The 24316-nt window shown below is 40.0% G+C and overlaps 1 long non-coding RNA gene across 4 annotated transcripts in view; it reads right to left on the bottom strand.

Moving 5' to 3' along the window:
• The window catches only part of LOC131514618 (uncharacterized), a 197480-nt gene that overhangs the window by 135815 nt on the left and 37349 nt on the right, over positions 1-24316 (bottom strand). The window lies entirely within an intron of this gene.

The following is a 24316-nucleotide window of genomic DNA, read 5'->3' as shown; positions in this document are numbered from 1 at the left end:
GAAAATGTGGTGTATGTATACACACACAGGATTGTTTTTCCGTTACTGCTCAAGGTATCTTTCCACACTGCCATATATCATCACTCCAGTTTTATGGATGGAAAAACTCGCTTGTAGGAAGAGTAGACAGACATGAAATGTACATGTATATATACATACATATATACATACATGTGCACACACATACATAATGGAATATCAGTCAACCCTTAAGACAGAAGAAAATCCTGCCATTTGTGACCACAGAGATGGAGGGCATTACGCTAAGTGAAATAAATCAAAGAAAGGCAAATACCATATGATCTCACCCATATGTAGAACCTAAAAAAAACCAAAACCAAAAAAAAATGCCAAATTTATAGATATAAGAAAACAGATTGATGGTCACCAGAGGCAGGGGTGGAAAGGGTGGGAGAAATGGGTAAAACTGGTCAAAATGTACATACAAACTTCTGCTTATAAAATAATTGTCATGGGCATGTCTTATACAGCATAATGACCATGGTTAATGAGACTGTATTGTATATGTGAAAGTTGCTAAAAAAGTAGATCTTAAAAGTTCTCATCACAAGAAAAAAATCTGTATCTATGTGTGTTAATATTAACTAGACTTATTATGGCAATCATTTCACAATATATACAAATATCAAATCATTATGCTGTACACCTGAACTTAATATAATCTTATGTGTCAATTATATCTCAATTTTTAAAAAACTAAGGAAATTTGAATAAAATATATTGGTTTTCATTAATAATAGTATATCACATTGGCTCATTAATTCTGATAAATATACCATACTATCATAAGATGTTAACATTAAGGGAAACTAGGTGTGGGGTATATAGGAACTCTCTATACTATCTTTGCAACTTTTCTATAAACCTAAATCTATTCTAAAATAAGTTTATTTAAAAAGAAGTTGAAGAAAGTTTGCTCTTCTGATGAGTTGAACTGGGGCTTGTGATCTCCAGCTTCTGACTGATAGGGATTCCCCTTCTTCCATCCCGCACTGGTCTTTATAAATGGAAAAGCACTGGGTTTTTTTATTTGATCACTGTTTTTTAACTTTTGACCTTTAATTCTGAGTCTGTGGTCTGCTTTTCCTACAAGTCAGTTTCTCCATCTATAAAACTGGACAGATGATAGATGGCAGTATGGTAAGACACCTTGAGCAATACCGAAAAAGCAATCCTGTGTTTGGGTATGTTAACCTATAAAAATGCGTTCTTACCAACACAGCCAAACATCTCTAACAGTGACAGGCAAATTGGCTGTCACTTATCTTCACGTGAAAGTCAAAATGGACCTGCTGGTGGATCGTTCCTTCAGAAGGCCTCATTAAACTCACCTTTAAAAAAGGAACTACCCTACCATACTGGCAATTTCTGAGACTTCTAGACAATGCTGGTACTTTGTAAGACAGGCTAACAAGAAACTCTTGCAGAGCCCTATCAGGGTATCACTGGCTCATCTCTGAAGCACAAAACATTTCATCTCAGATGTTGTCAGAAAAGGTGAGTGGAAATATTCATCAAGTGACAATGAGAAAAAAAATGTTAACTAAAACTAAGAACTTTTTAAAAGAGTCTCTTTGTTTTTCTGCCTTGATGTAGCTTTACACATGGATTTATCTTTCATAAAAGAGAAAAGCACACAATCAATGACAGAAATGAAAAGTCATGCTGTCCACTTTTATCTCATTAGGAAACTATTTTCAGTGTTGTTTTGGCACCGCTAACATATGTTGAAATGGATTTGAATAATAAAGGTAAGATCTTTAGGAGACATCCTATTTTTATACTGAGGAATTTGGCTATCACACCAAGGTGTGTGTGTGTGTGTGTGTGTGTGTAATGAAGAGCAGTTATGACAGGGTCAGAAACCCATAAATTAACCTGAGATGATACATTGGCAAAAATAGACCTATATACATGTAAGCTTTCACTATTGGAGATGTTCACAACAAAATGGCCAGAAGTGTACACAAATGTCAGGAGGAATTAACACCATTTTCACCTGTAAGTTATCACCGTTTTGCTTTCTAGCGCCTAAACACTTTTCGTGTCTGGGGAATTCCCCTCCTTACAAGTTCAGGTCACAGGTGAAGGCCACCTCCCAGCATCCCAGCTAAAACTGCCAGATCATCACTCTCACAGCATCATTTGCAGACACCTGCCCCAGACACTCTGTCCCCTTGACAGGGGACATGGAGAAGTAGGAACAGTAGGGTATTTTCTCCAGCAGCGGCAAGAGGAGTATTAGGGGCACCCAGTGTGGAGGGGCTGAGGGGCTGCAGTGGCCTGACACCAGGGTCGCAGCGTTCTGTCCAATTTACACTCTGCAAGTCCATGTTCAGGGAACCAGTGGAAGTGTCCTCACTGGAACGACTTTGTAGTTTAATTTTAGGTGGCTAGGATACAGATGAATTGGGCTACCTGATTTCAACGGGGATACCAGAATCCAGCCCCCTTGGTGCTTCTGTGAGTTACCCCATACTCTCCCAATAAATTTCTTTTCTATTTAAGTCAAGGCGACTTGGTTTATGTTTCTTGCAACAGCATCCTAACCGACAAGGGAACAGCTGCAGGCAATAGATTCCCAGAGAAATAGGGCTGAATCTGAGATTGATTACTTGGCCTGGTCAAGGTAAAAGGCAATAACAATTCAGCCATGATTGAAAGATTGGGGAGGGGCTGCTGGGCAACTGTGATGTCTCAGAAACTGCAGAGGTGAAACAATGCATTTCCTCGGTTCCCCCAGGGTCATGAGGGGGCACTCATGAAGTGCCCATTGAGTGGTATTGCCATAGATCAGTTTCTCAGCTTCAGCACTATTGACATTTAGGGCTGGATCATTCTTTGTTGTGAGGGCTGTCCCGTGTGTGCATTGTACGGTGTTTGGGAGCATCCTGGCTCTGCCCACAAGATGCCAGTAGTACCCCTTCCCACAGCTGTGACAAATAAAAATGTCTCCTGACATTGCCAAATGTCCCTTCAGGGGCAAAATCGTCCCCAGTTGAGAACCACCATCATAAAAGAGCATGAAAAAGTGGATGAATTAGGGGACGTTGAGGTGGACAGCTTGCTAAAGGAGAGTGAAAATCCGTAATTCTTAAATTCTTAGCTCAAGGGATGGAGAGAAGACCAGGGATGCCATCTGACTTTGTCAAAAACTCCTTTACTAGTTACAGCTGCCAGGCTATGAGAGCCAAAGGCCAATCTCACACTTGAGCCTTGCTCTGCCATGTGGCTTCCACCCCAGCAAAGCCAGTAGTGCCCAGAATGCTGCAAACAGGAAGCCATTTGGAACCCGAGGCAAGCTTCTTTTGAAGGACTTGCCTTCCCTGTTTCTGGGGGTGGGGGGAGCCCACAGACAGCCTTTAGCTGCCAGCCCTCTCTTGGAATTGCCTCAGCTGAAGAGGGTTTGCCTAAGGTCATGTCCCCTTCCAGGGGAAGTCCACATCCCATGACTGATGACACAGGGCTATAGATGTCCAGCTCCCTCACCTCCCTCACATCAATCCACACTTTGTGTATTTAGCTGAGGAAGCCTTGACTGAGACTGCACTGCAGTCAGAGGTTAGCTGCTAAACTGGGCTCTCTGGAGAAGGGGGAAGCCCTGATTTATAACATTTGCCAATTTCCAAGCACACAAGTTCCAACATACCACTTGTCAGCCCAACTTCTCTCTCAGCCCCTTTCTACTTTCTTCCCTTCTCATCTAGAGGTGGTGATGCCAAGACCACGCCCTGTGTAAACTCTTGGACTCCAACCTCTGTCTCAGAGTCTGCTTCCAAGGAAATTCAACCTGGAACAAATGGCAACTCAGGAAGGTGGTGGACCCCCAGAAGGGAGAATAAGCTCCCATCAGAGAAAAGAGTTCACTGTTCAAACCATCAAGAGCCTTATTCATCACAGTAAGTTTTTTGGCACTTATTGCATAGGCAATGGGGAGATAGGGAAAGTTTTATCTAGGGCACTAACAACTTCTGATATATATTTGGGAAGGTTGTTCTGGAAGCAGAACACAGAATTAAATGGAGTGGCAAAAGACTGTTACAATAATCCACTTGGGACAGTGACAATGGGGATGGAGAGGAAAGCCAACAATAAATTGGGATGATTTAATAACTAATTAGATGTGATGGTGGGAAAGGGAGAAAGGAGTCAGAGTAAGGTTACTACTAGTTTGGGAGACTAGTTGGACTAGATCATGGCAGGTAATTTTAGGAAGGGGATACATTTCCAGCATGTTGAAATAAAGGTATGCCCACATGGATCATCAGGATGGAGATATTCAGAAAGGGTATATATATATATATATATATATGATATAAACATATGTGTTATCTACTATAACATATCATATTACTTAATATTCATACACTGACTATCCCGAAACAAAGCTATATAAATACATACATTATAGCAGGATAAAAACAAATAAATGGATGAAAAACTCAGGTGAAAAGAATTAAGAGAGAGGTGAGGTTAATACACAAAAGTCAACAGACAGACCCTAAACAACAACTATAGATAGGCCACCAACTCTGCCCTGAACCTCCCAGTTGCAAAGTAGAGGGAAGTACAATTAAGCATATATTTCATTGAGACCCTAGGTTAAAAGCAAGTAAGCAAGTCCAGAGAACCACCCATTCCCAGGTATTGAGATCCAATGGGAAGCATCTTCCAGGACTAACCATCAGTTGGAGGCTTATAAGTAGATATGGAGATGTGGGAGTCAGGGGGTGTGGGTGGTGGTGATAACTGTAGGCACAAGGAGAGTGTATAACAGAAGGAAAAGGTCCAAGGATGGATCCCTAGGAACACTGACATTTAAGAGAAAAGCTGGAGAACCAGGGAAATGGAAAGAACAGAGAAAATTAAGCTCCCCAAGAAATCCCAGATATACAAATTGTAGATACAGAGTTTGAGAGTACTCACAAGTGTGTCTTATAATGTTACTGTTTTTCAATGACAATAGAAATCTTAGTCTTGAAACATACCAATAATAGCCTTCAAACGTTTGCCTGGGGTGGGGGTGGGAGAACACAACAGTCTCTTATCTTTTAGAAAATACAAATAAAAGCCACTGTCAAAACATAACCCAAAATGCAAAGGAATATTAGATTATATCAGTGAGGTCATGGTTATTATGATATGACTAAAGTAATGTAACAGGCAGTAGCAGAATTTCTCTATGACTTAAATAATAGTTTCTAGCTTAATTCTAATTTTAAAGTAAAAATTATAGTTTATGTTCACTTCAGAAATAACTGAGTCTTCAGAAAAGATACATTTTTGAACAAAAAGTTTCTCCTAACATACTGTTTTAAGACTATACAAGAGTTTTTTGTTTTGTTTTGTTTTGTTTTGTGTTTTTTTTTGGTTTTTAGTTTTTGGTTGTTTTTTTGTTTTGGTTTGGGGGGTGGCGGGGAGGGTTGCCTTGCAAATCAATTTCTGTCTATATCCTACCATAACAAAACAATCCCTAGATTTACCTGGGGATTAGCTGATAAATGAAATGAGGTAATCTCTGCCCTGAGGAAATTTGAGACCTGCCTGCTCTCAGAGAAGGAAAGTTCCAGAAAGTCAGCTCAAGAGGTCACTGCAGGTGCTGCTTTCCTTAAGGGGTTTGGGAAGAGATGAAATACTACAACATGCAAAGAAATAATTAAATAGAAATTATGGAGTCCTTCTAATTAAAATAGTTTCTGATGTCTTCAATCAATGGAAATGTTGTGGAGAAAAATACACTATTTTATAACAGATTTTAAAAGGAAATAGAAAATAGGAGTAGTCTGTGCATCTTGTATGAGAAAAGAATGAACAGATGTAAAACAGGCAACCAGATGAAGAGCCCATTGAAGAGAACTGGATGATTAATACACTACAAACAGGCTGGGACAGCGTGATTTATCTCCATCTCAGAATGGAAGCCTACGATGCAGAAAATGAGGTTAAAATGAAAAATGTAGGAATCTTGACAAACAACAGGACAAGAGATAATCTATGTTTAAAAGAAGGGCATAAATTAAAATGAAGAACCAAAATTCTTGTAAGGAATCCAGGAATCTACTGACAAGTCTTGGCGAGTAAACGGAGTTGGAATTTTTCTTTAGAAAACTTGGGATTTTTCTCTAGCCTGAGACATACCATAGATCTAGAATGAAATGACCCACTGCCTTTCTTAATAAAATGATGACACTTTATTGGTGGCAAAGATTTTACAGAGAGGGCCAGGACAGGGCAGGGAAGCCACTTGAATCTTTCTTTGTGCTTCCTGCAGAGGAATAATTTAGGGTTACCAGAGAGATCACTGCACTCAGGTGATGAGTCATTGCAGAAATCAAATAAAAACAACCTAGAACCAGGCTTGAAATTTGACGGTATTCTAATATTATTAATAACCAAAATAAAAGATCAGTTACCACAGCTCTGACCTCTGATGTCCAAATGGGAAGAGTGTTCCAGAATTCAATGGTGTAACTTACTTGGGGAAAGCAGTGTTTTTCTATGCTTAAAAGGAAAAGTATCTCCACTTATCCTATTCCCACTTTCCAAGATCAAGGCCCCACGCTTTCTGGAAGAAGTCATTAAACAGCTAAAATTTCATTATGGTAACAGTTTGTTAGCACAGCCCTTTTTTCTTTTTAAACCAGAGCAGTATCAGGTACTGATTCATGGCTTTTTATGTTTCGTTTTGGATTTTTTTTTTGTAACATAAATTTTATTGAAGTGTATATATGGAATGTGCACACATAAAAAGTGGACAGCTCAATTAATTTTCACAAATTGAACACATCTATGTAACAAGCTTTCAGATAAAGAACTAGAACATGGTCAGACCCACAGAAGTCCCCTTGTGCCCATCCCAGTCACTCACCTTCTCTCAAGGGTCACAATCACTTTGAACTGTAACACAATAAACTTGTTTTGTCTGTTTTTGAACTTCATAGAAAGAGAACCACACAACTTCATATACTATTATGTTGAGCTTCTCTCATTCAACCTTGCTGGATTCATTTCTATAGTTGCCTGTGGTTCCAGTTTGTTCATTTTCATTACTGTGCACAATTTATATATCTATCCTACCACTGATTGATAGGTATTTGTTGGGTTTTTTTCTTCCATTTTTTTTTAATTTTATTTTTTATTTTTTAAAATTTACATCCAAATTAGTTAGCATATAGTGCAACAATGATTTCAGGAGTAGATTCCTTAGTTCCCCTTACCCATTTAGCCCATTCCCCCTCCCACAGCCCCTCCAGTAACTCTCTGTTTGTTCTCCATATTTATGAGTCTCTTCTGTTTTGTCCCCCTCCCTGTTTTTATATTATTTTTGTTTCCCTTCCCTTATGTTCATCTGTTTTGTCTCTTAAAGTCCTCATATGAGTGAAGTCATAGGATTTTTGTCTTTCTCTGACTAATTGCACTTAGCATAATACCCTCCAGTTCCATCCATGTCGTTGCAAATGGCAAGATTTCATTCTTTTTGATTGCCGAGTAATACTCCATTGTGTGTGTGTGTGTGTGTGTGTGTGTGTGTGTGTGTGTGTGTGTGTATACCACATTTTCTTTATCCATTCATCCATCAATGGACATTTGGGCTCTTTCCATACTTTGGCTATTATTGATAGTGCTTCTATAAACATGGGGGTGCGTGTGTCCCTTCAAAACAGCACACCTGTATCCCATGGATAAATGCCTAATAGTGCAATTGCTGGGTCGTAGGGTAGTTCTATTTTTAGGTTTTTGAGGAACCTCCATACTGTTTTCCAGAGTAGCTGCACCAGCTTGCATTCCCATTTTTCTTCCATTTTTGGTAGGAAAAACACTGCTATGAATTCTTCTATGTATCTTTTTGGGAAACATGAGGAGTCATTTTGGATTTATTGGCTATATTTTTTATGATTTTGAATGGAACTTAAAACTATATCCTTTCGGCACACTGGGTGGCTCAATCAGTTAAGCATCCGACTTCGGCTCAGGTCATGATCTCACTGCTCATGAATTCAAGCCCCAGATCGGGCTCTGTGCTGACAGCTCAGAGCCTGAAGCCTGCTTTGGATTCTGTGTCTCCTTCTGTCCCTGCCCCTCCCCGACTCATGCTCTGTCTCTCTCTGTCTCTCAAAAATAAACAAATGTTTAAAAAAAATTTTTTTAACTATATCTTTTCTCTCTTTTCAGTGTGTATTCCTTTATGAGATGGTGATTAATACTTGAGAACATTTACTCTATGTATTTTATTTAAAATGTTTCCCTAACAGTGTTTCCAGTGATTGTCTTAGGACATGGCAAAGCCTTTAGTTCCTTGAACATGTTACTTAGTGCATGTTACAGGAATTTGACAGTGATCAAAGAAGATGCTAGTACAGACTTCTATTAATGGACATATGGCAGATGAGGTTCACGACCAATAAAAAGTACTGAATGATACTGCATTGTAATGCATTGACAAACTGGCTAGAATAGACTGCAAGGAACACTCAGGTCAAAAAACAAAAGGGGAGCATGCAGAGAGGAGGGAACACTGATGTGGCTTTCATCTTGCAGGTTTTTACTGAAGTGGGTGAACAGGAGCCTTGGTATGCACAGCCTTCTGGAGCTGGGGGGTGGGGACAGAGATAAAACCCAGGACCCAAACGGTATACCCTCATTGGAAGGATAAACTAGAAATATCCCCTGCCTCCCAGGAAATTGCAAAGATAACTGGCAATGAGTGGAAGAAGATGAAAAAAATTGTAATAAAAAATAACTCCATTTAGGGCACCTGGGTGGCTCAGTCAGTTGAGTATCTGACTTTAGCTCAGGTCATGATCTTGCGGCTCATGAGCTTGAGCCCCACATCAGGCTCATTGCTTTCAGTGCAGAGCCCACTGCAGATCCTCTGTCCCCCTCTCTCTACCTCTCCCCTGCGTGCACTCTCCCCAAAAGTAAATAAATACTAAAAAAAAATAATAACTCCATATAGACCATAAAGTAAGTCTCAACAAGTTTCAAAGGAATGGTATCAGACAAACTCATAGCATAGAAACCAGCAACAAAATAATAACCAGGAATATCCTATATTTGAAAATAAAGAAATACACTTCTAAATAATTGCTCAAGGAAGAAATTATAACAAATTAGGCACCATTTTAAACTAAATAATAATGAAAATTCTATATATCAAAAATTTTGGCACGCAGCTAAAACAATGGAGAGATATATAACCTTTGCTGCATCTATTAGGAATGAAAAAAAGGCCACATATTAGTGAATGAAGAATTCAACTTAAAAATTCAGTAAATGTAGGGTGCCTGGGTGCCTCAGTCAGTTAAGCATCCAACTTCAGCTCAGGTCATGATCTCACGGCTTGTGGGTTTGAACCCCACGTCAAGCTCTGTGCTGACAGCTCAGAGCCTGGAGCCTGCTTTGGATTCTGTCTCTCTCTCTCTCTCTCTCTCTCTCTCTCTGCTCCTCCCCCTCCTCATGCTCTGTCTCTTTCAAAAGTTAATAAAACATTTTTAAAAATTTTAAGAAATTAGTGAAAGAATAGCAAGATAAATCCAGAAAAAAAAGATGGAGGTAAGAAATAATAGTGATAAAAGCAGAAATTAAAAATCAGAAAACAAATTAACAATAGTGAAAATTAACAAATACAGAAGTTGGTTCTTTAGTATGATTAATAAAATTGACAAACTTCTGCTAAGACTGATAAAGAAAAAAAGAGGCACAAATAAACAATAACAGGAATGAAAAAGGAGACATAACTATAGGTACTATAGACATAACAAAAGAGTATCATGAGTGACTGTATACCAACAAATTTTAAAACTTAGGTAAAATAGATTCCTAGAAAATGAAAACTTACCAAGACTGACTCAAAATAAATGAAATATCTGAATCCTCCTAAGGAAATTGACTTGATGGTCAAAACCTTCCTATATGAGAGATAACAACAGGTTCTTTTTCAAAGCCTCCATATTTTGGAGCAGTTTGTCACGCAGCATTAGGACACCACAACAATATCCATATCTGTGATAAAGGTCTCTAGGTAAATTGGAACACAAACTAGACACTGATATTAAGGAATTATGATTAATTTTATTAAAAAAAATTTTTTTTAATGTGCATTTATTTTTGAGACAAAGAGAGACAGAGCATGAGCAGGGGAGGGGCAGAGAGAGAGAGGGAGACACAGAATCCGAACCAGGCTCCAGGCTCTGAGCCATCAGCACAGAGCCCAACATGGGGCTCAAACTCGTCAACCACGAGATCATGACCTGAGTCGAAGTCGGATGCTCAACCGACTGAGCCACCCAGGCGCCCCCTGGAATTATGATTAATTTTAGATCTGATTCTGGTATTATGTTTAAAGACAAGTCTTTATCTTTTAGAGGTACATTTTAAATTATTTATGGAGGAAATGATATGAAGGAATTTCCTTTAAAGTAATGAAATAGGTGGGGGTCATAAGACTGGCCGTATACTGATAGCTGATGAAGGTAGATGGAGGTACAGGGGTTCATGATATCCTTCTCTTCATTTTTGTATACACTTGACATTTTTCATAACAGAATTTTTTAAGTTCCCAGGGATGAAACCATAGCTTACATATATTTTTGTAAATATTATTTTGATCCATTTATTAGTTAATTAAAAGCATTTAAAAGTGAACTCAGCATTGCCAACATAAATTTGATACAACTTCTTAGATAACTTGGATCCCTCTTATATATATGTTTTAGGGAAAATACATGGTAGTTTTATCTTTGTACACACTTCAAATATTTTTTAGACTAAAACATCCATAACTAATCATTTTCCTTGTGTGAAAAACACCAAACCCCCCTATCTTCTTGCTCAGTCTGAATCCTTACGTCCAAACTCAGCCTCTTTCTAGGATACCAATACTAACAGCAATTTCTGGTCTCAATTTCCCCACTATATACCCCCTAGAATGCATGCCACTCCCTTCAGAACAGGGACCTCTTTATAGCTACTTTGTATGCATGGTCCTAGCAGAGTACCCAGCTCATGGTTCATGGTCAATAAATAGCAGGGTTCTGTACTCCATTTTGCCAGCTCCCACTTCCCTCACTGGATTATGGTAAGGCTGAAAACAGATGAAAATCAAAGCCTTGGGAACTGAATGTCTAATTGGTCTAGATCCTCTGCTCCAGGTAGAAAGCAGACAGTTCTCACATTTTAAGAGAGGCTCCTTTGAATGGAGGGGGCAGCTCCTTCCCTCACTCACTCCACTACCACAAGCAAATGGAATGTTTCCTTGTTCCCTCACTCACTGGATGCCTTTCCCAGCACGGGGTGGAGAGGCTAGAGCCAAAGGAGGGCAAAGCACACCCAGAAACATGGCTGTTTCTGTAGGGACACATACATTACTTGGAGCACATTTTGACATAAACTCTGTCACTTCAGTGAATTCAGATGGGGCATGGTGATCTCCTATGAGGGAGCCCCATCATGTCTAAAGGGCACAAAATAATGGGGGGTTTCCTGTGTGGCCTCACCCAACTTAAGGTATCTCTGTTTGTTTTGTTTTGTTGAGAGAGAGAGAGAGAGAGAGAGAGAGAGAGAATATGAGCGGGGATGAAGGGCAGAGGGAGAAAGAGAGAATCTACGGTCAGTGTGGAGCCCAACGTGGGGCTTGATCCCATGACCCTGGGATCATGGCCTGAGCCAAAATCAAGAGTCAGATGCTCAACCTACTGAGCCACCCAGGTGCTCCTAAGGTATCTTCTTAAGTAGCTCAAGTACTAACCAGAAATCCTACAAATCTTAATTTCCCTCATTCCTTTGTTCTTGACATGGTAAAAAAAAATTTGAGAAAAGCTTTTATTTATTTTTTTAAATTTCTGCCTCTTTTGCCCTTCCATATTTAAGACAAAACAACATAATGGATTATTATGCTTCAGGAAGGCACGAAATAGTTTCAGTTAAATTCGAGATTGGTACTTAACATGTCAATTCAATATTTTAAATTGATTTCTGTGCAGATCAAGAAAGAAAAAAAGAGTTTTGGGGATGAATCCCAAAGGAGCTGAATAACCAGCCATTCTGTGTGGATTTTTTTTTTTTAAGCCACGATTGAGAGGTAGTCTACATAATCCTATTTTTTAGCCGTTGAGATGAATTCTCCTGACTTTTCCTTTGTCTGATCCAAACTTGTTTTTCTATATGGTATAAGCAGAATTAACTCAAGAGTTTCACACCCAGGACCATCTGAAGGATAATTTTACATTTGAGTATCTTCTTGAGCCCCTACTTCACTTGTTTCCTTCCTGCAGCTGTCACAAACTCTACCTGTCATGCCCTCCTGTTGTGACTCTGGCCCAGTTCTCTTGTCCCTCCTAGAACATAACTGTACCTTTTACTCAACCTTACTCCACAGGAACAAATAATGCACCCTTGTACCTAAGAATTAATATAGCTTCCCGAGAGGAGCTGTCCACTCTAGTCCCAAAGATCAACTGACTATTTATTTATTTGTTTATTTATTTATTTACTTATTTATTTATTTTGAAGTTTATTTATTTATTGTGTGTGTGTGTGTGTGTGAGTGAGAGAGCGAGAGAGAGATAGAAACAGAGCTTATGAGAGGGGCAGGGGCAAAGAGAGAGAGAGAGAGAGAGAGAGAGAGAGAGAGAGAGAGAGAGAGAAACTCAAGCAGGCTCTGCACTGCCAGCACAGAGCTGGATGCGGGGCTCAAACCCATGAACCATGAGATCATGACCTGAGCAGAATAAGCCATCCAGGTACCTCTATTTTTTGTTTTCTTTTGAGAGAGAGAGAGAGAGCAGGGCAGGGGCAGAGGGAAAGATAAGGAATCTCAAGCAAACTCCATGCCCAGCAGAGAGCCTGATGCGGGGCTCGATCCCACAACCATGAGATCATGACCTGAGGCGAAATCAAGAGTCGAACAGTCAACTGACTGAGCCACCAGGCGCCCTGCAATGTACTCTTTAAGCCAATAATCCTAATTCATCAGGATATTCATGCACCATATGTACTTGATAAAATTTACCTTGCTGGAAGACTTCTCTTCTAGGAATGTGTCATAGGGCCACACACATGTTGACAAGTTCTGTTTTCTTTTGCTCCATAAGAAACTGGGGTTTCCTGAAAGACTGCAAGGAGGAACAACCTTCCTCACCACCCCTCACCACCCATTTTTGCTCTCTAAGTCTCCTGTGTCAGCTCAGTGCTAGCAGAGAAGTGCCACTGCCCGTCTGCACACCTGAAAACCAGATGTGACTCGTGTCTGTGTGCCTCCAAGATGGAGGGGAAATGGGAACAACGTTGAACTGTGGATCGGTTCACTTGTGCTTCCTTCTCTCAAACATCCATTTTGGTTAGTGAACATAATGAAGAAATTCATATGGCCTGAAATGGTGTGTGAATGTGCATATGTCTCTGGGTGTGTTATTTTGGTAATTTAGAAAAAAAAAATGTATGTGAAAGATGAACCAGGAAGAGCCTGGAACTGCTGTCCTCTAACTAGTTTCCCTGTTGCATTAAACATCTATTACCATCATGTACTTGTTGTGGGCCACGGGATTCAAAAGCAAAACATGCATAACACAGACTAATACAGCCCTTCCCCGGATTCCAGAGAACAGCTTGTGGCGATGCTCTGTTTCATCAAAGGAAGCCCTGCTTTGCTGCAAGAATGGCTTTTGCTCATTCTTCTAATGAATTAGTTGTATTAATATGCCAGAAAGAGAACAACAATCTGGGGACGATTTCTATAAAGCTCGATGTTTCATCCAAATGTGATTAACCTCGAGCCAAAAATTTTTGCCCCTGCAACTGTGAAATAACTCAGAGCCAGAGGCTGAGTTGATCAGAGCTAATCTTTTGTTCACATTTGAAGAAAGGTGTCACCTGATTTTCCTTTCTGCATAATAGCGTTGAAGAGAACCATAAATAAACCTCTTGGTCTCTTGTTTTGTTTTTATTTTTTCAGTTTGAAGGTATTTTTTAGTGAGAATCACACAATGGAATCTGCCAGATTAGAGATTAATTTGGAGATGCAGGATACTTAGAGGGGGGCATCAACAATTATGCAAATTTTGTAACAAAAGAGGTATTAGATACATATTAGACACCGACCTTTAAAGTCACAGCGTAGCAAGCCAGAGGCTATAAACATAGCCTGGCTTTTATCTATTCTTTGGGAAGCAGCAGAGGATTGCAGCAAAATATACATACATTGGCATCAGAATGATTCAAGGTTTTTACAATGCCGCCATCACTTTAGGCTACATTGGGAACTGAAGCAATCTGCTGGAGACGCTCTATGCCCCAATTTCCCATCAACAAAGAAGGATCAAGATACCTACCAACCTCATTGAGAACCTGAATGAGATAGTTTAAGTAAAGCTCCTAGCACAAAGTTGAGTACCCACCAAGTGGTCGCTATTCCTACTGGCTGCTTAACTAATTCCATGCACATTGTAACTATGCTGGAAGTGATAATGAAGATTATGCAGCAAATTGGAGGAAACAATAAGAGTTTATCTCATTTGAATTAGCGTAACTCAAAGTGTTAATACTTGAATCTTCTCCATAATTCACACTGCCTTATCCCTGTATGCTTAGTAGATGATTAAAAACAAAACAAAACAAACAAACAACAACAACAAAAAAAACACTTAGTGCATCTGAGACAGCTGATGTCCAGGAAGCTTTCTGAACGCATGATGATTTGACTACAGCAAGCTGACTCGGAAAGTGGCAAAACAACTCAGTGTTTGGGTATGGAACATAGTTTCTATTCTAAATATCTTAATCCTTTAAACCTCAGTTTCTTCACCAGCCACAGTTTCAGATGCAGGGAGCCAGGAAGGCAATTGCTTGCCGCTTCCTGCTTCTCCACTAAGTGGTGGAGCTGGGATTAAAACATGAATCTTTTTGACACCCAAGTATGTGCATTTAACTACTGTACTATGCTGCTTCCCCAGGTTAGGGATGAAGTCAGGGCTGTGCCAGAAGTTCCCAGCCAGCAACACTAGAGAGAAGCAATGTGGTACAGGGGCGAAAGGTGTGGCCTGCTAGAACCCACTGCCCAAGAGGGTTTGAATCCAGCCCTGCCACATGTGCTATAAAACCTTTGGAAAACTACTTAATCTCTGTGCCTGAGCTTCCTTCTCTGGAAAGTGAGGATGGAAACAATACTTGCTCATAAATTCATAGGAGGATTAAATACCCCAATATATGCAATCTGCTTAGAGTAGCACCTGTCCTATAATAGCAGTTGCTACCTGTTATTTATCTTGATGGACATATGGGAAAGATCCTAACTTTTGTTTCCTTCTTCGTTTGTTTGTTATTAGATCTCAGGGACATTGACTCATTTGCAACAAACTTTTTACTTTGTCCTAAAAATCTGGGGATATGCCTTTTATCTCTTATGCATTCACTACTTCAAACACGGCTCATATTTATTTTTTTCTTCCTATTTCACAGGGATTTCTGGGGATTAAAGGAGATATTTCTAAATCAAGTTATCCCTCCTTGAAGACTGTAAGTGTTATCTTTGGGGCAATGGTTTCAAAATCACTAAGGCTTAAAAAAAATGGGTCATCGCAACTTTTTGTAAACTGCTGAGAACTGTGCAATTGTAAAGTAAGCTCTTTTCTTTAATATTTGTTTGTTTGTTTATTTATTTAGACAGCACAAGCAGGGGAGGGGAAGAGAGAGAGAGAGAGAGAGAGAGAGAAAGAATCCCAAGAAGGCTCTGTGCTGTCAGCACAGAGCGATGTGGGCCTCAAACTCACAAACTGTGAGATCATGACCTGAGCCGAAATCAAGAGTCAGACGCTTAATTGAATGAGCCCCCCAGACACCCCTGTAAGGTAAGCTCTTAGCTGGGGAAGTTGGATCTTATCATGGAGCTTGACTTTAAAGTCAGCATTTAAGGTGAAAAGATAAAGACAGTTAAAATTATTCTTGAACATATCTCAATATACAGGACAGTTCTGTTTTTGTTTTTGTTTTTCAGTAATTCCACTATAGTTTTTTCCCAGGCTCTAGAACAGATCACATTTCTTCTGTTGAAAACCAGATAAAATAACTGGTTTGTATTTAAGTCAGTTTTGTATAAAAAACATGTACAACATAAACCAAGCACTTTACATATACTGTCTCATTTACTCCTCACAGTTAACCTTAGGAAGTATTAGTAATTCCTTTTTGCTTTTGTAATTAGTAATTCCTTTTTGAAAAACTGAGGCAAAGCAAAGTAAATGACTCGCCGATGGACACCAGCAGGTAAGACTGTGAAACAGAATTTTACTCTCAGTTCCCATGGATCCAGAAGCCCCTATTTTCCCTCTACATGTTCTCTCTGCCTAGAATCACTCTTGCATGGCAGTGAAGGAGACAAATTGTCCTTTACTCTGCTCAAGACTACTTAGCATCTCTTAGAGGAAACACTGCATTTGGATCTCCTCAGCTTGAACTGAATACAAAGAAGCTGGAGGAAATCCAAAGACTAAGGAACTGGTTTGAAAAAAGTCCCAGGAGGGCTTCGGTTTAAGAGTGGAAAGATTTAGGAAGGGATAGAAAGGACATTACTGACTCCACTGGGTTTTAGAGACAAATAACTCATGCAGGGAAGCCAAGGAGGAATCAGCCGGGACATCTATGTAGCTTGGTGGCAGCCCTCCTTGAAGACAGGGCTGCATGGGGGCCTCCTGAGCTCTGTTCCATCTCATGGTTCTAGGAATCCACTGGGAGCATGACTAAGAGCTGTAGGAGAGTCTGAGAGGTTTTTGGCAGAGGCTAGCTACAGATATCACTCAGCCGATTCCTGGAATGCTGTTCTGAAGGGGAACCAGACATTACTGTCTTCCTCTCATTTAATGATGGAGAAATGAGACTCAGACACTCATTTCAAGGGAAAGTGACTATTCTACAGGCAGCCCCATGGATACCAGCCTAATGTACTGGTTTCCTGTGCAGGGCTTCAAGAACATCAGTGAGAGTACCCACACCTACCCTCCAGTCCTGGACGAAGTATATAAGGCACACCTCGTAAGCCCCTACCTGTCTGAGGAAGGTCAGCAGGGCACAATCAGAGGAATGTTCCCCAGGGCTGGTCCCATCTACCTGAGCCCACCAGAGCAGCCCCTCACCTTTGTATAAATGGGCCTGTAAAAGAGACCATTTACTCAAATTGCTGGACCACAATAAAGGCAAGATCCTTTCTTCTTCTTCTTTTTTTTAAATGTTTATTTATTTTTGAAAGAGAGACAGAACATGAGCAGGGGAGGGGCATAGAGAGAGGGAGACACAGAATCCAAAGCAGGCTCCAGGCTCTGCACCGTCAGCACAGAGCCTGACGCGGGGCTTGAACCCACAAACCACGAGATGATGACCTGAGCTGAAGTCAGATGCTTAACCGACTGAGCCACCCAGGCGCCCACGATCCTTTCTTGTGGTCTTGTTCTTTCCAAAGGGTTCTTTTCCTTTTCATTGCTTTTTTTTTTCAGATTATACATACAATATACTTAATACAAAAAAGAAAAAAAAGCAGAAAAGTGTACAAAATAAGATAAACACTATAAAGAAGACCATATATTTACTACATATATCTTTCTTTACAAAACTTAGATATATAACAGTTTGTGACATGGATAAGAGCGGGAGTGGTAATGATGAAGTAGCTGGCATGCGAGATACTGTGCTATGGGCTTGAGTTGCATCATCTCACTTAATGAAAGCAATCCTGGACAGGAAATCCTTGACACTTTCTCCAGGTCCAATCCAGTATGGCACTTTAAAGGAGTCAGATTTTTTCCCCCTTTCTTTAGCAAAACAAAAGAAAAAGAAAAAAGAAAGAAAGGAAAAAAAGCCAAAAAAAAAAATCTAATGATACACTACATCGAAATGAGCTAGATCAGTTTATCATCTTAATGACAGCCTCAGAGGTATGGTTAATATTAAAATCTAAGAACAGGGCGCCTGGGTGGCTCAGTTGGTTAAGCATCTGACTTTGGCTCAGGTCATGATCTCATGGTTCATGAGCTTGAGCCCTGCATCAGGTGAGCCCATGCCCCACTTTGGGCAAGCACTGCTTCTCTCTCTCTCTCTCTCCCTCTCTCTCGTTCTGTCTCTCTCTCTCTCTCTCTGTGCCCCTTGCTCACTTGCACCCCCCCCAAAAAAACCAAACAAAACATAACACAACAAAATAAAACCTAAGAAGAAAAAAACAAAAATTAACATGAATGATAAGCCCTGGATCTGTAAGGTCCCTCTAGCCTCTGCTAATCTGAAAATTCAACAATGGCCCACCACACCTAGTCACCAGGCCAATGGAGAATATATCAGTCTAATTTCAGAACTGTTTATAGAGTTTGTGCATCAGTCCCACTTAATTTTGATGACCTTCTGGGAAGGTCTGCTGTTCTTTATCATTCTGCAATTGTTAGTCATGTAATTGCGTTTTTTTTTAAGGTTTATTTATTTATTTTGAGAGAGAGAGTGCACACTGGGGAGGGAGTGGGAAAATCCTAAGCAGGCTCTGTGTGTTCCAGGGGGGCTCAATCTCATGAACCGTGAGATTGTGACCTGAGCTGAAATCAAGAGTGGGATGCCCTCGGATGGCCTACCCATGCGCTCCATGGTTGTGTCATGACTAAACATGCCAATATAAACCTTTTACTAAACCTTATGAAAGTATAATAAGAAAGACCCACACATCTAAACAATAAAGTTTTCATCTATAATTTCTTTAGTTTCTTTAATCAGCTCCATAATGACAGTCTAGATCAAACTGTAACCTTTACAGCAATAAGTTTCACTTACCGTTTAAAAAGTAACTATTGTTCATTTATATCCTTAATTTCTTGATTTTAGGTCTTCTTCAGGAAAAAACTTACATAATGATAATGATGGCATATTCTTAATGAGGCATAAGGATATATCCTGAAATGAGGAGTAGAACTTTGAAAATTGCCTGGGCCTCACTGGGACATGCAGAAGTTCACTGTTCATGTCTCAGGAAATATCTCAAGGTGGAAATTCTAAACTAACCAGAGCCTCTCCAGGTATCAGTGTTCAGTAAACTTGTAAGAATCTTGAATGCCTCAAAGATCCCCAATCTCCTCCAAGCAGGTATTCCCACTATGAAACACAGAGACTAAGGGCTTCTGGGTGGAAAAATGTTCAGACTTCTTCGACAAGATGTGACCTTCGCCTAAAAGCTGGAGTGTTCAAATCTCTCAAGGAACTGACTCCAGCAGCATGTTCAAACAGAGATGACTCACAAAGCTCTGGAAAAACAAAGGGGGAAAAAAGCCAAAAACAAACTAAAGAACAGGCTATACACACCACATAGCACTTGTTTCAGACAGAAACAGAAAGGATTGAGGTTTCTTCTGGGCGCTGATGGAGATCTACTCACGATGGCTCACTCTGCAGGACTGCACCTCAAAATGTTTCCTATTCTCCTGACCAAATTCCCAACCCAGCTCTTGCTGCCCTAGGGCCTCGTGGGCTCCTACCCACTTAAAAACATTGCTACTTTCAGCTCTGGAAGCAGCTCTGACAGCCTTGACTCGGACATGTGCACACAGAAGAGAAGCCTTGAGGACTTTCTATAAGAAGAGCACTGGAAGAGTAAGAAGGTGAAGTCTAGACATCTTTAAGAAGTGCTTTGAGGGGCGCCTGGGTGGCTCAGTCGGTTAAGCGTCCGACTTCAGCTCAGGTCACGATCTCGCGGTCCACGAGTTCAAGCCCCGCATCGGGCTCTGGGCTGATGGTTCAGAGCCTGGAGCTTGCTTCCGACTCTGTGTCTCCCTCTCTCTCTACCACTCCCCCGTTCATGCTGTGTCTCTCTCTGTCTCAAAAATAAATAAACGTTAAAAAAAAAAAAATTAAAAAAAAAAAAAGAAGTGCTTTGAGCTAGGGGGTGCCTGGGTGGCTCAGTCAGTTACACGTCCCACTTGGGTTCAGGTCACAATCTCATGGTTCTGCACTGACAGCATGGAGCCTGCTTGGAATTCTCTCTGTCACTCCCCTGCTCATGCCCTCTCTCTCTCAAAACAAATAAAGAAACTTTTAAAAAATGAAACTGGACCCCTGCCTCACAATAGACACAAACATTTAGACAGTGGAAAGATTCCACAAAATGGGAAAAATTATTTGAAAATTATATATCTGATAGGGGTCATCCATTATCTGCAATATAGAAACAACTCTTACAACCCAACAACAAAAAGACAAACAACCCATTTAAAAATAAACAAAGGACGTGAATAGACATTTCTCCAAAGAAGGTGTGCAAGTGGCCAAAAACACATGAAAAGATGTTCAAAATCATTAGTCATTGGGGAATACATTTCAAAAGAAGACACTACTTCCTACCAGCTAGGATAATTTAAAAGAAAAAACAAAAACAAAAACCAGGAAATAACCAGTGTTGTCAAGGATGTGGAGATATAAGAATGTTCAGACTTTGCTGGTGGAAATGTAAAATTGTTCAAGTGCTCTAGAAAACAGTTTGGCAATTCCTCAAAAAGTTAGACAAAAAAAATTGCCGTATGATCTAGCAATTCCTACCCTAGGTATAAATCCAAAAGGATTACAAACAGATATTCACAAACAAAATCTTATACACAAATGTTCATAGGAACACTATTCTCCAGGGTCAAAAGGTGAAAATAACCTAAATATTCATCAGCTGGTAAGTGGATAAACAAATGGGGGCATATCTGTTCAGTGGAACATTATTCAGCCGTAAACAGGATGGGGTACTGATACACTCTACAGCATGGATGAACCCCAAAAGCATTATGCAAAGTGAAAGAAGCACACATACGATGTCACATATTGTGGACTCCATTTGTAGGAACTATCAAGAATAGGTAAATCCCTAGAGGCAGAAAGCAGATTAGTAGTCGCCAGGGGCTGGGAGAAGGGAGAAATGGGGAGTGACTGCTCTGTGGGTATGGGGTCCCCATACCCATTTCTTTGGGGATGATGAAGATATTTAGGAATGTGATAGAGGTGGTGGTTGTATACCATTGTTAAGTGTGCTAAGTGCCACTGAATTGTACACTTTAAAATGGTTAATTTTATGTAATGCGTACTTTACCCCAACTAAAACAGAGTATGGTGGCACAGTGAAATAGAATATGCTGCAGCCTTTGACAATGACTTTGTAAATGAACATTTGCGGACACATTTTTTCATGATCTTCATTAAGTAATAAATGAGATTACAAATTAAATTTATAAAATTTTTAAAAAGACAGAGGAAACAAAAGAGCAAAAGGGAAAGAGACAACAAGAGCCGGGGAAAATGAGAGAGGGAAAGAAAGAAAAGAAGGAAGAGGAAGAAAAGGATGAGAAAATAGAGAGGAGAAAAGAAATAGGAGAGCCAGAGCAAAAATCTTTAAGTCGGGTAATATCAAGTGTCAGCGGGGCTGTGCAGAAAAGAAAATGGACAAAGGAGCTCTCTCCGACATAGTTGGTAGTAGTGTAAGCTGCCGGGGCCGCACTGGAGGATAATTTGTCAGTAGTTAATAAAATTAGAATGGACATAGTAATTTATAGCATGGTGACTGCAGTTAATAACACTTTATTGCATATTTGAAAGTTAAGACCATAAAGCTTAAAAGTTCTCATCCTAAGAAAAAATTCTGTAACTGTGTATGGTGATGATGTTAACTATAGTTATTGTGATGATCATTTCACAAAATAAACAAATATCAAATCATTGTGCTGTACATCTGAAAGCAGCATCATGTTATATGTCAATTATACCTCAATACAAGAAATTAAAACATAAAATGATCATACTCAGAATTCCACTTCTGGTATCTACCTTGGGCAGATCATCACTCATGTGACCAAGGAATCATGCACACATTATTTGCTTATAATAGCAACAAGGTAAACATTGTTAAGGGGATAGATACATTGTGATGTACTAATAATATGATAAAATCATGCAGTAGTTTTAAAGAATGATTATTTAGGAAAGAAAAAACAAGCTCCAATTACTTTGTCTGAGAAAGAGAGATGACAAATGTAGTTTGATGCCACACAATATACATTAGTATATGACATTCTATTAATGTATTACTTGTATAATGAAAGATTCATAAAATAAAAAGCAAATAAGGGATATAGAGGATATAGAGAAAGAGAACTATGCACAATTATATGGGGATTAAAAAAATGGAAGAATCATGGAAGAAAGAAGGGAGGAAAGATGAAAGGAATGAAGGAAGGAGGGAGGGAAGGAGGAAGGAAGAAGCAGGGCTGGTGAACAAGCCAGGCTGGATTCACATCTGGACGCAGGGGCAATTCACAAGCAAATGCACAAATCTCAGGGACTGAGGTTTAGAAGAGGAACAATTTGAGGTCAAGGAGGAAAGAGGAAGACTCTGGAAGCCTCATATTAAAGCTTTCCCAGAGTAAGTGGATTAAATGAATCCTGGTTCAGTACTTAATCTCCTAATTTCTTTATCACAGTATTCCTCACACTGCTGTTGCAACTCTGAGTTGCATGAGCTCAGTTGACTGTGGTTCTGTCCAGCCTCAGAGGCTTAGCCAAGAGAATATCCCAAAGGACCTGAAGGGATGAAACCTATAGATTGTGGACACATAATCTCTGAAGTAGAAATGCAGCTGGAAAGGGGCACCTGGGTGGCTCAGTCGGTTAAGCAACTGACTTCAGCTCAGGTCATGATCTCGTGGTTTGTGGGTTCAAGCACCGCGTCGGGCTCTGTGCTGACAGCTCAGGGCCTGGAGCCTGCTTCAGATTCTGTGTCTCCCTGTCTCTCTGTTCCTCCACTGCTCGTTCTCTGTCTCTCTCTGTTTCTCAAAAATAAGTAAACGTTAAATTAAAATTTTTTAAATAAAAAAAAAAATGCAGCTGGAAATCCTAGGGAGCCCTAGACCTGTGCTTGATCTATAGGGTATCGTTTCATTGGAGTTTTTGTTTCAGAGAGACTCTGCAATGAAGATCCAGGCAGGGATATGTATGTGAAGGAATAATAAAGAGAAAAATCAAGATGCAAAAGAGCAGCAATATTTAACACAAAATTTTCCAAGGAAGGCACAATACCATGTGTACTAACATGCTGAATATCTAAACAACACATAAGCTGTACTAGTTACCACAAACTAAATGGCTTAAAATAGCACACATTTATTAACTCACAATTTTGGTGGGTCAGGAGTCCAGGCACGACTTAACCGGATCCTCTGCTTAGGGTTTCACAAAGCCACAGTTAAGGTATCCTCTGGTCTGCGCTCACATCTGGAGGCTTGACTGGGGAAGATTCTATTTACAAGATTACTTAGATGGTTGACAGAATTCATTTCTTTGTGTTTGTAGAACTGAAGGCCCTGACTTCTTGCTGGCTATTGGCTGGAGGCTGCTTTTACCTCCCAAAGGCCACTTACAGTTCTTGCTACATGGACTTCCCCAACAAGGCCACTTATTCCATCAAGCCAGAGATGGCAGTCTCTACTGAGAGTCTTTTGTAACGTAAATGAGTCACAGGAGTGACATCCATCACCTGTGCTATACTTATTGTTTGTAAGTGAGTCACAGGTCCCAACTGCACTCAAAAGGAGGGGATCCCACAAAGGTGTGAAACCATTAGGTACGGGAATCATGGGGCCACCGTAGCATCTGTCATACAAGCACCTCCTTGCTGCTTCTGAGTTTTTAAATTGAACATAATCCTTAAAAAATGTGATGTGCAACACTAAATAAGAAGTGAAGTCTAAGCCCAGAGTACATCTGGTAAACTTGTGACCTTCTCACTTCCCTGGCCATATTTCAAATACATAAACATATTTGAAATCTTGGACTAGATCCAGTTCCAACTATTTCAACATTTCTGAGTAAATCTCTAGAATGAAGGTAAGAGCAAAGACATAGCAGTGGACTGCTTTCTAACTATGTATAGTGCGTAGGAATATGGCTTTTTTTTTTTTACCCTCAGTTTCAGCACAGTTAAAGGAGGTTAATTTTACAGTTTATATTAACTACTTTTGCAGTTATTCTGGGGACAGAAAGAGACATTGATTATTCAGCAAATGTTTGTTTCTGGAATGACTGTCCCCATCGTGGTTATACGAAGGGCAAGTGAGGGTGCCAAAGGAAGGGACCAGAAATCCCTATGTAAGTTATGTGTTTGGCTGGCCCCTCACTGACCACCCTATGGTTTGATCACGACACAAAACAAAAGTTCACTAATTTCATAGGAGGAAAAATACATTTGAGCTTTGCCTTAAATTGTATGCATTTGGTTTAATACTGATTTGAACTTTTTTTAAAAATCATT

This window comes from Neofelis nebulosa, chromosome 6 (assembly GCF_028018385.1).
Source record: "Neofelis nebulosa isolate mNeoNeb1 chromosome 6, mNeoNeb1.pri, whole genome shotgun sequence".
In the NCBI taxonomy this organism is placed as follows: domain Eukaryota; kingdom Metazoa; phylum Chordata; class Mammalia; order Carnivora; family Felidae; genus Neofelis; species Neofelis nebulosa.
This window is presented reverse-complemented; position numbering and strand designations above follow the sequence as displayed.